Here is a 17392-nt window from a genome sequence, read left to right as displayed (position 1 = left end):
CAGATAAAATATGTTCTGTACTGTAATAAATCTTTTTATTGCTTGCCTTGTTAAAATTTGATCTTAGATTGTACCCATATCTTGTATATTTTGATGGATTGTTGTACATCAAACAACTATTACTTTATAGACAATAATGAGAAATCACAGCTACCAGGGTTTTTTTTAAATCTGTTTGGCTTCAGATACATCAAATTCATTCCAAGAACCTAGGATGTTGTAATGTATAATTGCAGTATATATACAGAACCAAGCAGCGTGGTATTTTGTAAATGCCAGATGGAAGTTTTGTCAATTTTTAAAAAGATTTTTGGTATAGCACCTAGAATGTCATTAACCACTGGGATTACCATAGCCAGTTACTTTCATAATTTTTCACCTTTGATTTTGAGATCTTGATACTATCTGAACTTCTCTAATTCTTTGCCTTCTATTCTACCATCCACTAGTATTGCCATATCAATTATCCACACTTTCTTCTTTCAAATCACAGTTTAAATCTGGTGTATTATGAGCCAAACCATTATCAATTTCTATTTGATAATCTCATAAAATTTTAATTTGCTTCTTTTCAACTACTCTTTCTCTATTCAGCCACAATATATGCTACTGGTAGTAGGTAAACTTAACTAATAGTAACTCTTAAGACTCATGTAATCATAACCATTAATACTATTTTGTGAGTACAGAAGTTTTAGATTATGAAATTTACATCTCTGGAACAAACTATAGTTCATGAATTTGCTTTCATCAGATGTATGAAACAAAATAAATTATATTCATTGCCATGAGATCCTTGGAAAACTGGTATGATAAGAATAAAGTACACTAGTCCATGCAATCTTAAATTTCACATTTCTGAACATCCATTGTCTGTATTTTACAGTGTAGTATTTATATTTTTTAAGAATATTGTGAAATTAAAGATTTCTATTGGATATTTTGCATTGCAGGAACAAATGCTGAATGTCAATTACTCCGTGTAGTGTTTAATCCATAGATTCTTCACTCGCACTGTTGCAAATAACTTGATCAAGAATCTGATTACAAAGGAGGGGTACAGTAAATATACCATTCCAGTATTTTGAGCTGGATTTGATTTAAATCTACTCATTTTAAATTATAATTTTTAAAAAGCATCTGTCATTTCTGTCCCGCAGTGGCTCCTCCTTTGACTCGCTGTTGACTCACCGACAGTCCCATTCATTTTCATGGGATGGCTGGTGATGCAGCAGTGACACAGCAAGGTGTGGGATGTGGCAGGCAGCAGGTGTGTGGATGCCCGTTAACAGGCGCTATCATGATGGATCTGAAATGACGTGCTTTTTAATATTATATTTGTAAGCTGCTTAGAAGTTTTACTTTCTTTTTTACTGCTCGCTCTTCCTCCTCACACTTGGAGCCTGGTACAGATGCGTTTCTCTTCAAACAGTCATACAGTTTGTAGTGTATATAGATTTGCAAAACAATGGGATAAAGGAATATTCCTGAACTTTGTTTTATGATTTATCTCATGGCTACTGTGAAATTGTGTGAATGCATCAATGCAGTGCATTTTATCTTTCTCTCTTTGTTTTGTTTTCTTGCATATTTATTACAGTAGTATCATTATACTCAAATGCTTTGAAACTCATCAAACTATTTTGATGCAAAATATTTTGTCCTGGTACTCATTGTTATTTGGTACTCAACACACAAGCTAGAACTTGTTGGAATAAGCTGCCTTGTGACCCAGTACATTATTCCTTATGGGAAAAGATTGTTTCTCCATAGTGAGGGGGGAGGAGTATCCAGAATGGGTTTGACCTTATCCTCTCGTGATTGGTTTGAGTCAGATAAGCTCTTTGGGCTCCGCCCCCTGGAAGTGAGCCTGCCCAGTTTTCTGACTCAAAACGATCGTGAGATGTTGCTCATTCGAGAGCTCCAGGAATTTACTAGGATCTAAAGGAAAATTCATTTGGACCCGTCGAGTTTTGCCTCCCTGCTTCACTCCTCCTGCAGGATTGGGTCTGCCACTAGCCCCCCTGGGGCGTCAGGCTGCCCTGGACACTGAGGAGATCCGAAGACCCTCAGTGGGGAGCTTGGCCAGGCAGCAGGAGAAAGGGCAAAGCCTCTAGCAGGCAGCCCTAACCAGGAGGACGGGCAGAAGCCTCTAGCAGGCAGCCCTAACAGCTGAGGCTTGTAAGAGCTGGAGATTTGACTCACCCCAATCAAGGGAAAGGTTGCACCTCTCCAGACCTCCAGTAATTTTCAAAGGATTAAAGAAAATAAACTTGGACCCGGCGAACCCTGCCTCCCTTCATCGCAGCCTCCTCCTGCAACGACCGGATTGCCACAAGCCCTCTGGGGCGGCACGCTGCCCTGGCCATTGAGTGAGGTGGAGTCACTCTGTGAGGACCGTTGCCGGGCAAGCAGGAGAACCGGGCACACATGCCTCCCAGAGGCAGCCCTTGATGAGAGGCTTCTCAGGAGCAGAAGCGCTCCTCCGCTCCCCTCAGCCACGAGGGTTTTTAAAAAAGGAAAACCTATGCTGGCAGCTATCACCAGTGGACAAGGTGAGAGCCGGAAAGGCTCTAAAACAGCTGCGGGAGATGAGCGGCAACCGCATGGCAAGCCTGAAAAGGCAAAAGCCATTCCCATGTGCTCCAGCAAAGAGGAGCCTTTTGAATTTGGAGCCGGGGGCCATCTTGAAGCCACGTGGCCAAGATGGCGGCCCCCAGCAGCTCAGGAGGCCGGCAGGACAACAACCACCACTTGAGGAGACCTACAAAGGTGAGAGACGATCGCAGAGGCATTAGCCAAGAGCGAGGGAGGCAGCAAAGGGCAAAAAGGAGTTAAAGAGGCAGGTGGTGGATCAACCCCCCCCCCCCAAGCCGGAAGAACCACACACCCCTACCTTTCTGGCTACCAAGTAACAGGAGAAGGCTTCCTCCATAAGAACATTCTCCTTTAATTAGGAGGCTGACCGGCATCCCTAGCAAGCTGTGTTTGTCACGGCTATTTCTTGATTCCCCCTTAAGAAAACTCTCCTTTAATTAGGAGACAGGGGGGGGGGGCGAGAGGCTGACCGGCATCCAGCAAGCTCTGTTTGTCATGGCTATTTCTTGATTCCCCCTTAAGAAAACTCTCCTTTAACTAGGAGACAGAGGGGGGGGCGAGAGGCTGACCGGCATCCAGCAAGCTCTGTTTGTCATGGCTATTTCTTGATTCCCCCTTAAGAAAACTCTCCTTTAACTAGGAGACAGAGGGGGGGGGCGAGAGGCTGACCGGCATCCAGCAAGCTCTGTTTGTCATGGCTATTTCTTGATTCCCCCTTAAGAAAACTCTCCTTTAACTAGGAGACAGAGGGGGGGGCGAGAGGCTGACCGGCATCCAGCAAGCTCTGTTTGTCATGGCTATTTCTTGATTCCCCCTTAAGAAAACTCTCCTTTAATTAGGAGACAGAGGGGAGGGGCGAGAGGGCTACTGGCCCCAGTAGCAAAAACTGTGTTTTGTTTTGTTAATCCCAAGCCGGCAGCCCCCCTGCAGCCTGGAAAAACGCAGGGGGGGGGGAGAATATTCAGCCCAGCTGCTAAAGGGCAGCTCCCAATGGAGCCCCCAATCAGGTTACTGAAGACCTTCCAAGGGTGGGGGTGACTAGGCAAACGGCTAATGCAATACAATACAATACTATGCAATACAATAGCAGAATGGGAAGGAACCTGCAGGCTTCTAGCTCAATCCCCTGCCCAGGCAGGATATCCTATACCATCTCAGACAAATGGCTTCCTATGGTTGATTAGGCTGACTCTGTAAACCACCTAGAGAGGGCTGAAAGTCCTATGAAGCGGTATATAAATCTAACTGCTATTGCTATTGTCATTGCCACCCAACAGCCTCTTAAAAACTGTTGGGGCTCTCACAATGTCTGGAGGCAGGCTGTTCCACTGATTAATTGTTCTAACTGTCATGAAATTTCTCCTCAGCTCTAGGTTGCTTCTCTCCTTGTTTAGTTTCCACCCATTGCTTCTTGTTCTGCACTCAAGTGCCTTAGAGGATAGTCAGGCAGCCTCCTCTCTGTGGCAACCCCAGAGATATTGGAACACTGCTATCACGTCTCCCCTAGTCCTTCCTTCCAGTAGACTAGACCTACCCAGTTCCTGCAACCGTTCTTCATAGGCTTTAGTCTCCAGTACCCTGATCCCCTGTTGCCTTCTCTGCACTCTCCTTAAGAGTCTCCACATCTCTTCTACATCATGGGGACCAAACTGAGTGCAGAATTCCAAGTGTGGCCTCCCAAGACCTTAAAAAGTGGGATTAACACTTCACGGGAGCTTGATTCTAGTCCTCTGTTTATGAAGCCAAAAACTGTGTTGCTCTCCTGGCAGCTGTTGCACACTGCTGACTCACATTAAAGGGGTTGTCCACTAGGACTCCCAAGATCCCCTTCACAGTTACTACTGTGGAGCAAGGTATCCTGTACCTGTGCACTTCACCTTCATTGCCTAAAGGTAGAACATTACTTCCTTGAATCCCATTTTCCTAGGTAGTGCCCAATGTTCAAGGGTATCAAGATCCTTCTGTAGCTTTAGCCTGTATTCTGAAGTGTTGGCTATTCCGGCCAGCCGGGGGTTCATCTGCTAACCTGATGACCCCCCCCCCCCCCCATCAGCCGTTAACAAACAAAGAGCTAACAGTCATTCCGGCTCCTTCTTATGACCGCTTGAGATAACAGCAGTTCTTAAAGGAACAGTACTATTATCATGGCATATATTTTGCTATCCCAAATGTTAGCTTACACACCTAACACCCTCATTCAAATCACTGATGAAGATGTTGAAGAGTACTGGGCTCAACACTGGACCTTGGGAGACTCCCTGCACTCTTCCCTCCATGAAGAGGCAGTTCCACTGAGGAGCACAGGTGGGTGCACCAGTTACCAAGGCACCTGGGGTGACTAGGTCTAACCCACATTCTTCTACTTACCTAATAGTAGGTTATGGTCTACCTTATCAGGACTTGCTGAAGTCCAAGTTAACTATATCAATGGCATTCCTATGGTCCACTAGGGTTGCCACCGTAATCTAATATGGCCAGTCTGGTATGATGTGTTTTTGACAAACCCATGTGGGCCTTGGGCTCTCGAGACGGTTTTTCTTCCTTTCTGAAGGGGGGGGGGGGAAATCACATCAGCAATTCTATAGTGGTTCTCCAGCACTCCAGGATCTCTGATAGATATAGTTTCAGTTGTTTGGAGAATTTGTCCGCCAGCTCCTTCAGACCCCTGGGTGTAACCCACCCGGTCCTGGGAATTGGACCTTGCCTAAGATAGACAGGCTACCATTCTTCCCTATCTCATCTTGGGTTCCTAATCTGAATTTGGGATGCTGTTCTTGATAGGTTGGATTGTTTATCCCTTCGGGTAAAGACAGATGCCAAGCACGAGTTAAATAGTTCGGCTTACCCCTGCTGCTTGTCACCTTCGGGCCACTTCTCCCAGCAAGGGACCAATCGTTTCCTTAATCTTTCTTGGTCTTATCAGGCGGGAAGATGCCCCCTTTTGTATTTTATTCTATTTCATTATTATTATTGTGGTTGTGGTTCTTGTTGTTATTATTATTAATTTACCTTTGTGGCAGGCCTTTATTGTGAGCCTTAGCTCCCCTCACTCCATCTTTACACTCTAGTGGCCACCCATTAAACTCCGTCTGTGTTTACATTCTGAATATCTCTGCGCTAATCCTAGCCATAGAATCATAGCACCCTTATGGCCGGGGGGGGGGGGGGAAAGGGGTCAGACAGGCTGGTCCCCATGCCAGAACCCACCACAAACTCAGAATGGGATGCCCGACTATGAGAGATCGCAGAAGCACCTCAGATAGCCTATGAAGTTAGACAACATTCGCTGAGGGCAGAACATACAGCAGGGGTGGGTTCATCAGAGCCGGCTGGCTCAACCGGACCAAGGGGACAACTTGGAGCGGAAGCTGCAGCCAGTTGACCGCTTGGCGGTGGAGCGGAGCATCCTGAGGAAAGACCTCTTCCCCCCCAGGGTGATAAGGACTATCCAGGCCGCCCGCAGGCCCTCCACAGAGCGCATCTATGGCTCCACGTGACGGGCCTTTGACTCTTGGTGCAACTCCTGGGGGTCCAACCCCATCCAGGCTACGGTGCCTCAGGTTCTGGACTTCCTCCAGGCGGGCCTGGATAGAGGGGTAGCTCCTAACACAATTAGGAGACAGGTCTCAGCCATCTCATCAGTTCTCCCGTGTGGCAGGAATCAGTGCCTGACACACCACCCCATGGTCAGGCAATTCCTTAAGGGGGCCTCCAACCTCAGACCACCTACGGTACACAGGTACCCTTCCTGGGATTTACACAGGGTATTGGACGCTCTAACGGGCGCCCCATTTGAGCCATTACAAGCAGTTTCCCTTAAGTTCCTGACCCCGAAGGTGGCTTTCCTGGTGGCCATCACTTCCGCCAGGCGGATATCCGAACTGCAGGCGCTGTCCACCAGGGAGGATCTCTGTGTCTTCCACCAAGATAGGGCGGTGTTACGGCTGGATCCATCCTTCATTCCCAAGGTGTGCTCCTGCTTCCATCGAGCCCAGGAACTGATTTTGCCCAACTTCGGTCCAGATCCTTCTCACCCATTGGAGAGGAAGTGGCACACTCTGGACGTTAGGAGGGCTCTGAGGATTTTCCTCAGGAGAACCAGGCCAAACAGGAAATCCGAAGCCCTGTTTGTCTCCTTCCAACCAGGATCCCTGGGTAATAAGGTAACTTCCACCACTATCGGCAGGTGGCTGCGAACCTGCATTGCCACTGCTTACCAATCGCAGGGGTTACGGACACCAAATCATATCACAGCCCACTCCACACGGAGTGCAGCCACATCCACGGCCTGGGCCACACAAGCATCCCTGGCCGAAATCTGCAGGGCAGCCACGTGGGCTTCCCCCTCTCCCTTTGTTAGGAACTATAAGTTGGACTCCTTTGCCTCGGCAGAGGCCTCGTTCGGCCGCAGGATGTTGCAGGCAGTTCACAGGGCAGGACCCGTGTCTCAACAGGCCTGAGTGGGGGACATATGGCCTCAGGGATCTCCCTCCCTAGGGACGTGCAGGCTTTGGTACGTCCCATTCTGGATACTCCTCCCCCCTCACTATGGAGAAAGGGCGTTGGTACTTACCTGATACGCCTCTTCTCATAGTGGGGGGAGGAGTATCCAGTCCCTCCCTGACTAGGTTTGTACAACTAAGTGTTATGTTCATTGTTTATATTGTTATTTAATTATTGATGTTGAAGACAATAAAAGCAACGGAAAAAAAAAAAAAAAACCCTGAATCAAGAGTCTGGAGCGAATGATGCAACGAGTCGGAGAGAGCTTTTCGTCATAAAACTGGGCAGGCTCACTTCCAGGGGGCGGAGCCCAAAGAGCTTATCTGACTCAAACCAATCACGAGAGGATAAGGTCAAACCCATTCTGGATACTCCCCCCACTATGAGAAGAGGCGTATCAGGTAAGTACCAACGCCCTTATTCATCATTTTTAGTACTCATCGTACCTCCCAGAACCAATTAATGATGAGTACCAAGGTGTCCCTATATTACTATTTTATTAATTAAATCAATTTGTCACCCATCTTATCACAAGGTGACCCTTTGCACTTTGTATTTGTATCAGCATCTGTCACCAGCAGAACTCACTGAGCATCAGAAGCCCCTGCCCCACAACAAGGGAAATCCATTGAGGGGATTATTATTACTGTTTTATCCTGCTTTTCTATATATAACTCAAGTTGGTAAACATAACTAATCCTCCTGCCTCCTATTTTTTCCACAAGAATCCTATAAGATTGGTTGGGCTGAAAAAGAGTGCCTAGCCCCAAATTACCCTGTATGATTTTATGCTTAAAGAAGAACTAAAACTCATAAGTCTCCTAGTTTTTAGGCCATCATCAACCACTACTCCAAACTAGTTTTCTAATTTTTAAGAAATCTGTAGAATTGAAATATTTCATTTAAACATGTTATATTTTTAATCATGTAATTTGAAAATTACTGTAATATTTTAAAGTGAATTATATAGCTATGGGAATTGTCCATACATGATATGGCTACTGTGACATTATACCTATGGTCCACTTTGAAGCCTGCAATTTTGAATGTAGCTTTCTGAGGCTACAGCAGAGAGGGGTTGGAGGAAGGTGGGCAGATTTGGGAGCAACTTGCAATCTTCCCTGTTGGTTTCCCATCTGACTTTCTGAGGAAGCCAGCATGGAGAGTTGCAGGTGGCAATTGTTTGATTGTAGGATGTTTGACAAGCAATCATAAGTGCAAATCGGTTGTCAAGCACCCATACCACAATCATATAATTGTGAAGATGCTGGATTGTCCGGAAATCCAAGGACAATCATAACCACCATTACTTCAGTGCCATCTTAACTTTGAACCGTTGTTGAATGAATGAACACCAAGGAAACTCTTTCAGTCTTGAAAAGCGAAAGTCAACCCAGAGAATAAACAGGAGATATAATGGCTATTGGATGAGGAAGTGGAAAATGATGTCTGGCAACTTCAACAATAACAGGCAAGAACCAAATCCTGTTAGAAGAGAAAGTTCTGTGCTTGAAATTGAGCTAGGCTACAAATGAGCATACTGGACAAGTGTTTGAAATGGGGATGGCTTATTCAATAGGGTAATGTATAGTATAGCTCTTGAAGGCCACAGGAAAAAGGGCTCAGGGTAGTAATGTTTATAAAAAAGTTATCTAGTTTGAAGAGTATGTGTATGAGTTGGTTGGGGTTTTCATTTTAGGAGATGTGCAAATTTTGGTGAAGAAGAAACACCACTCTTCTCACCTTGCAGGGATGATAATCTTTATTCCCTTGCATAGGTGTTTGGATTTCCTGGAATTGAGGGACAGAAACTATTTTGTGTATTCTGAGAAATTTTATCAACTTGCAGATTTTCTTTCTTTCTTATGATAAGAAATCCTGCATTTACCCAGTTCTTAAAGGGAAACCACTTTGCCAGTTTCAGCCTACATGTCTGCAACAGTACGTTTCTTTGTAATATTGTTGGTTAGCTTCACTGAAGGGTTAGGGGAGAAGGGGTGGCATTTAACCATTTCACCCTTTTTCTATTTTTATATTCCCACACCCCAATCTCTGGATCTTGGCTTCATGCTCAGCAACAAACCTGCATAAAGCACAGTTTGGAGCCTAACCTAGAGCTTTGTTCCATAACTTGATTTACGTAAGGAGTAATCTGAGGTGCACACAAAATTCCCAATATGTCCAAGAAGGTCTGAAAGGAGGCAAAGAACCTTGTGCCACTTTAACCTTAAAAGATCAACAGGGCTAAATAAGCTAAAGTCTAAAGACATGTTTAGGTAAGTCACTAGAACTGGGAAAGTGAATTTAATTCTGACCAGCCAGGGTAAAAGCTTTGTATCTGGAATAACGTATGAAGTTGTCATTCAAATTTTGGTGTATACTGTCATCGTCAAAAGAATTCCCTGCATGGTTGCTGGGATCAGATGTCCCAAATATTGAAAAGCATATGAATTAACAAAAGGTTGGATCATTTGCCACATTATCAGATAAGTGACAGTTTCAGATCTGCAGAGAATAAGAACATATTCAACAGATTTACCTGGCCTATTGTTTAAAAAGAGAGTGAAACCAGTGTTGAGATAAAATGAATAAGGCCAGAAATTGTGATTTATTGGCGGAACTTTGTTTCCCCAATTAGAATGGTGCAGTATCTTTGGAGCAATGCTGAGAAGAAGACATTAAAACAAGCTACGGTAGTATGAATGCTCTGCATTGTTTCAAGGTCAAAAGCTCTTTCTTTTTTCTGAAAGGATTCCAAATCTTTCAGAAAGCTGACACCTGCCATAAAGCTCAGATATGTTTGCTTTCCAGTATGAAAGTTTTACTGTGGCAGAAAAGGTTTCTTCCTAGGTTTCACCCAATGACATTCCCTAGCTGGTGGGACCCACAAGATACCTCTCTTTCCGGGCCTGATGGGATGGGCAAATACAAGTGGGGAAAGGTTTAAGTCATGCTTCTTATGTGTAGCATCAGACATTTCTGGGACTCGCAACTCATCTCTCTGATCTCTAGGACAGATGGCAAGCCAGATCTTCAGACTCTTCCAGAAGGTCATCAAAGTCTGGGCCCCCTGACCTTGGGGAGAATGATTTTCCCTTAACCGGATGTAGCAGCAGATATTAAATGATTAAGAATTGAATTTAAAATTTTACAAGCTATAAAAGAAAGTGCAACTAGATATACCAAATCTGAAAATATATTGTCAGGTCATTTATATGATCTGGAATACAGACTGGATTTTAGCACCATATAAAATACATTGCATTTTTTGAAGAAACAGAATTTAGGAGAGGCCTACATAAATATGAAAAGTATAGAAAATCAGTCTATGAAAATGTAGTATGGATTAGGTAGTATTCAGCCAGTTCTGACAGGTTTTGGAGAACCGGTAGCGGAAATTTTGAGAGTGGGGAGGGAATGGGGATTTTGCAGTATCCTTCCCCTGCCACTCCCACAAAGCCACGCCCACAGAATTGGTAGTAAAAAAAATTGAATCCCACCACTGATATGGACTTATTTTTTCTGTCCAAAGTTACATACATATGCATACACACCCACATACCCTCCCCTATATATATTCATTCATGAAAAAATATTTGCTAAAACCAATCAATGGAAAGAAAATCTATAGTCTGCAAGATTTAATCATTAACAACAAAGATGGAAGTATTGAAAACATTTTCCTTATAATTTCAGCAGTGTGATTATGGTTTCAGTGTCTCTAAATGAGCAATAATCTAGAAGAAATTACAAAGACAAGGTGAAAAACTCAAATTCAATTTGATTGAATTTCAAATACTGATAACAAATTACAAAATATCTAGAGTATACCTATATTGTTGCTGAAGTATGATGTAGGCTGAGTAAGTGAAAGGTCATATGTTTAAATTGATATAGAAATTAAACAGGACAATTAATATGTAATAATGGAAGACACACTTTTTCCCAAAACATGATATAACTATTTACTAAATATATAGATCTATCTACCTGGTTTTTACTCAAGGAATCTGATAGAAGGTCTGGTCAGGGGATAGTGCAAAGAGTATGGACTCTAATTCTTATCTATATAGTGCTAAAATTCTCATTGTTCCATCTACTACGTGATCCCCAAGCTAGTTGACAAACCCATGTTTTAAGCGTCTTCTGGAAGACGCAACACCTTTCTGAGTAAAATGATGCCTCTAAGGGCAACAATTTTTGAATCCAATTTTTGTACCTAAATGTGTTCAAAATTCAGATCTTTGAGTCCTGAGAGAATAAAATTTGGGGAAATAATGCTTCAGTGCTATTCGCTGTTACTGTAAACAAGTTTTGTGATAGCTTGCTTGTTTTGCAAACACTCATTCCCTCCCTGACCCAGCAGCAGCCTCTTATATGCCTACTAGATAAGGTAGGATAGGTTTCTAATCAAGGGTGGGTTTCAAATTTTTTTGATACCTATTCTGTGGGAGTGGCCTATTTTGTGAGCATGTGACTTGGTGGGCGTGGTCAACTTATAAAATGTGGTGAAACTCACTTAACAACACTCTTGCTTAGCAACCAAAATTTTGGGCTCAATTGTCATAATCTTTCTTTCTTTCTTTCTTTCTTTCTTTCTTTCTTTCTTTCTTTCTTTCTTGTTCCTCACTCCATCTTTCTTTCTCTTTCTTTCTCTCTTACTCTTTCTCTTTCTTTTTCTCTCTCACCCCCCCCCCCCACACACAAACATCCCTTCCAGTTGACGAAAATTTCTGCTTTGCCAGCTAGGAGGCTGGCAAAGAAGCTTCTCCCCCACCGAACTGTCCATGCCCTCCCTCCTCAGGAGGGAAAGAAAGAAGCCGATCTTGGGAGAAACCTTCCCTCCCCCTTCAGAGAGCCTGTGGAGAGGAGGCAGCCTGGTTTGAATGCAGGCGGGTGATTTAGTGGCCAGTGCCTCTTTTGCTCGTTGAGGCAAGTGGAGAAAGAAAGGTGCCTCCATGGGTGAAGGGGAGCACCTTCGCCCTCTGCTACCATGTGCCTTCTTTCCTAAGATTGGCAGGATGCCTCTCCCTACTCCCCACCATACGGTGCTGCTACACCCCGCAAGAGATTTCCTGGTCCAGGATCCTGGGAGAAACTCTTCTGCCTAGAGTTGCCAATCTTTCTGCTGGCCCAAGAGGAAGCTTCTGCTGCTGCCTTTACAGATGCTGCAGAGGTGCACAACTTTCCATCGGCTTTTCCCTCGATGGCACAGATCTGGAGCCCTTAGGATGCCACCATGGCCAGATTCTCTCTCCAGCGGCAAACCACCGCAACCAAGCAGGCAGCAGCCTGAGTAAGGTTAGGGCACGCAGGGCAAAGAGCGCTGTCTCCTTCTCTTTGGTGACCTTGCAAAAAACAGGGTCTCCCTCCCAAATGCTCCCAGCCTACAAAGGCGGCAGCAAAAGCTCCCTCTTGGGCCGGCAGAAGGATTGGCAACTATAGGCAGATGAGCTTCTCCCAGAATCCCGGGCTAGGAAATACCTTGCGGGGTGTAGCAGCCCTATATGATGGGGAGTGGAGAGAGGCATCCTGCCAACCTTGGAAAAGGAGACACATGATAGTCAGCTAACTAAGATATGTAGGAAGCACACCACAATAGTAGTAGGGGATTTTAACTACCCTGACATTAACTGGGAAACAAACTGCACCAAGTGGAAGATCCAATAGGTTCCTAACAAACCTAGCAGACAACTTTGTTTCCCAAAAAGTAGAGAAGGGAACAAGGGGATTAGCCATATTGGACTTAATTCTCACTAACAAAGAGGAAATAATAGAAGATGTTGAAGCCACAGGAACGCTGGGGGCAAGTGACCATGCAATATTGGAATTCAACATTATGCAAACACAAGTAGTAGAACAAAGTCAACCTAGAATCCTGAACTTTTAAGAGAGCTAATTTCAATAAACTTAGAGAGAGCTTGGGAAGGATTCCATGGATGAGAATCCACAAGGGGAAAACAACTCAAGAAGCTTGGGAAATTTTGAAAAGTGAGATTATAAAAGCCCAATCTAGTACAATACCAATGAAGAAGAAAAACAATAGCTCTCAAAAGAAACCAGCATGGCTGCATAAAGAACTCTGACAAATTGAAAGACAAAAGGACAAATATAAAAAGTGAAAAGAGAGGTACATAACTAAGGCAGAATATCAGCAAATAGCCTGAACCTGTAAAGATGAAGTGAGGAAAGCTTAAGGCTCACAATGAACAAAGGCTTATGACAAGTAAAAATAACAAAAAACAAGCTTCTTCCAACATGTTAAAAACAAGAAAAAGGTTAAAGAAACAATTGGTCCATTGCTGGGAGAAAGTGGCAAGAAGGTGACAAGCAACAGGGAGAAAGCAGAACTATTTAACTCATTTTTTGCATCTGTCTTTACACAAAGGGATAAACAGTCCAACCTATCAAAAACAGCACCACAAAAATCAGATTAGGAACACAAGTTGAAATAGGGAAGAAAAAGGTAAGTGAGCACCTGTCTACCTTAGACGAGTTCAAATCACCAGGACCGGACGGATTACACCCCAGTGTTCTGAAGGAACTGGCAAACGAGATCTCAGAACCACTGAACTATATCTTTCAGAGATCCTGGAGAACTGGGGAACTGCCAGAGGACTGGAAAAGGGCTGATATGGTTCCCATCTTCAAAAAAGGAAAAAAAATAGATCCAGGAAACCACAGACCTATCAGCCTGACCTCAATACCAGGAAAGATTCTGGAAAAGATAATCAAGCAACGAATTAGCGAACACCTAGAAGCAAACAAAGTAATAGCCAAAAGCCAACATGGGCTTGTCAAAAACAGATCATGCCAGACTAATCTTATTGCATTCTTTGACAAAGTGACAAATTAGTGGACCAGAGGAATGCCGTCGATATAGATTACTTGGACTTCAGTAAGGCATTTAATAAGGTAGACCATAACCTACTACTAGATAAAGTAGAAGAATGTGGGTTAGACAGCATCACCACCAGATGGATTCATAACTGGCTGACAAACCGCACTCAATGTATAGTCCTCAATGGAACTGCATCTATATGGAGGGAAGTATGCAGTGGAGTACCCCAAGGTTCTGTTTTAGGCCCAGTACACTTCAACATTTTCATCAATGATTTGGATGAGGGAATAAATGGGAAACTCATCAAATTTGCAGATGACACCAAGCTGGCAGGAATAGCCAACACTCCAGAAGACAGGTTAAAGATACAGAAGGATCTTGACAAACTTGAACATTGGGCACTATCTAATAAAATGAAATTCAATGGTGAAAAGAGTAAGGTTCTACATTTAGACAACAAAAATGAAATACACAGGTACAGTATAGGTGGTACCTTGATCAATATTAGTAACTGTGAAAGGGATCTTAGAGTTCTAGTGGACAACCATTTAAATATGAGCCAGCAGTGTGCAGCAGCTACCCAAAAAGGCAACATAGTTCTAGGCTGCATAAACGGAGGGATAGAATCAAGATCACGTGAAGTGTTAATACCACTTTATAATGCCTTGGTAAGGCCACACTTGGAATACTGCATTCAGTTTTGGTCGCCATGATGTAGAAAAGTTGTGGAGACTCTAGAAAGAGTGCAGAGAAGAGCAACAAAGATGATTAGGGGACTGGAGACTAAAACATAAAGAACGGTTGCAGGAACTGGGTATGTCTAGTTTAGTAGAAAGAAGGACTAGGGGAGACATGATAGCAGTGTTCCAATATCTCAGGAGTTGCCACAAAGAAGAGGGAGTCAAACTATTCTCCAAGGCACCTGAGGGTAGAACAAGAAGCAATGGGTGGAAACTAATCAAGGAGAGAAGCAACTTAGAACTGAGGAGAAATTTCCTGACAGAACAATTAATCAGGGGAACAGAAGTTGCCTCCAGAAGTTGTGAATGCCCCAACACTGGAAGTCTTTAAGAAGATGTTGGATAGCCATTTGTCTGAAACGGTATAGGGTTTCCTGCCTAGGCAGGGGGTTGGACTAGAAGACCTCCAAGGTCCCTTCCAACTCTGCTATTGTAGTGTATTATTGATAGCAGAGGGCAAAGGCGCTCCCCTTCGCCCTTTGCAGCAGGGGCTGCTTTATCGAGTGCCTACTTTCATTCTCTGGCCCCTCACTTGTGCTGCAGCACCCTGGCAACGGCAGCTGAGTGAGGGAAGGAGGCGCCTCCTTCTCTGCCTGTCCCAATGAGCAAAGGAGGCACCAGCCATTAAACCATTCAAACCAGGCTGCCTCCTCTCTCCCCACACAGTGTCTCTGAATGGCGAGGGAAGGTCTCTCCCAAGACCCGCTTCCCTTACCTTGCATCGCAGTTCCAGGACTGCGGGATATATTTTCTTTCTCTGGTACAGGGGCATGGCCAGGCTGCTACCAGTCGGGTCCAGTGCAGCAGATTTTCACTACCTCTTCTGGTTTACCGTCCCGGGGGGACCCACCCCTGTTCCTAATGCTGCCCACCAAATTCTTGCAAGGAAACAGCAGGACATTAAAAGTAGTTTCTGATTCCATTAGTTTTTTGCCTGCCCTTGATTACTGTGTTCCTCTTTTTTAGGTAAGGAAATACTTCTGATATGATAACCCAGAACATGGGACATTTAGTAGGATATAATAATAGAAAATTGAAACCCTGCCAGAGTATTTCTCTGCCCCTCTTATACCAAACAGAAGCAGGGTGGGGTTATTTTGAGTTTCTTACCCCTTTTCTTTGCCAAGAGTGTATTGTTGTTTATTTAATATTAATTGCATTCCTTCTTCAAGATTATTTCCATATTTTACACTACAACTATTAAAAATACAAATTATAAAATTTAAAAATGATACCAAGATAATTAAAAACAAGAGAAACGGAAAATATAGCATTGGTACTGTTTTCTTTTGACCCCCAAAATAAGTGTTTGGCCTTATTTTCGGGGAGGTCTTATCATTTTTGACACCTAGGAGGGGGTGAGCATGGTCACCTCATGGCTGCTGCTTTGCTGCAATATTTTCAGGGAGGGCTTATTTTAGTGCATGTGCTCAAAAACCCGATTATTATCCGTGGAGGTCTTATTTTCAAGAAAACAGGATAGAAATAAACTTTAATGAAGGATGTAGGGTTTTAACAGTTTACAATATACTGGGTGAATGGGAAACCAAATATACTTCCTCAAAGAATGTATTCCATTGCCTGGAGCTGATCAGGTTAACACCTTAAAATAGAGGACTGCTGGTGGGGGAGGGGATGGAAACATTAGGATCTGATCTAGTTAATTGGGCAGGTTCATAGCAGGAGAATCTTGTCTCTAAGATTGTCAGAATATAAGCCATTTAGGATTTTAAAGGTCAACTGTTACAGCAAGATTTTGATTGAAAGAACCCCCAGTTAGCTAACTATAGATGCAGTGAATCAGAATTCTATCTGAACATCCACATAGAACATCCCTTGTACCCAAGGCAAAGACAGTGTGTTCTCTATAGAGAAAGCCTGCATTTGGACAAATTTTTTAGCAATCTCAGTTCTGGAAATATTACTAGTAAGTATAGTTGTTACTTTTGCAATAATCTTTAAAAAGGTGCTAGTTTTAGTAGGTGCAGAACAACAATAAAAATGTAATCTTAGGAACAAAAGCAGCTGAAAATCTCAGGATGTACATGAATGTAAAATAAAAATAGTGATCTGTTTTCTTCTGTTTTTGGCCAGCAAGAGTTTACTATTGAGAAATGGAAACAAAAATTGTGGATTTTAATTCTTTGGAATTATTATCTTTAATATAATCTAGCTTTTTAAATGGGTGAATATTGATAAACAGATTCAAAATAAAAAAATATTTGAGGTTAAAAATACATGGAAAAATTCAAAAATTACTATTCTAAGCTTTATTTGCCTTTTGTGGAAGTTTATTTATGGCAGCACAGATGCTTATGGCCATACTATTATTGTGATATTTATTAAATTTATTTTAATAACTGCTTAATGTGCTTGCTTTATATGAGATTTGCAGAAAAATATGAGAACTGAATTGCTTTGAAATGTGATGCATCTTCATCTAACATTCAGTTAACTGTTGCTCTGTGGAGCAATGACTACGCTTGGGTATGTCAGTAAGTAATCTGAAGATATTAAAATATCTAGTAAAATATGTCATGCAGTTGTTGCATTATGTGGATACTAGATTAGAATTTTCCGTCTTTTAAGACATAGTAAACTGAGCTGATGCAAAGCTGTTAAATATAATTAACAGATGAAGTAGGCTGAGAAAACTATAGGTAGTAATTATAATGAGCATTTTAACAGTAACTCAAGCACAGTTGTTTAT

General features: G+C 43.0%; 1 protein-coding gene across 1 annotated transcript in view; it reads left to right on the top strand.

Annotated features, from left to right (window-relative positions):
- Positions 1-17392, top strand: part of GPATCH8 (G-patch domain containing 8) — a 100419-nt gene that overhangs the window by 14801 nt on the left and 68226 nt on the right. The window lies entirely within an intron of this gene.

This window comes from Thamnophis sirtalis, unplaced genomic scaffold (assembly GCF_051295495.1).
Source record: "Thamnophis sirtalis isolate CommonGarterSnake01/CBP01778 unplaced genomic scaffold, rThaSir2_p1.2 scaffold_4, whole genome shotgun sequence".
NCBI lineage: Eukaryota > Metazoa > Chordata > Lepidosauria > Squamata > Natricidae > Thamnophis > Thamnophis sirtalis.
This window is presented reverse-complemented; position numbering and strand designations above follow the sequence as displayed.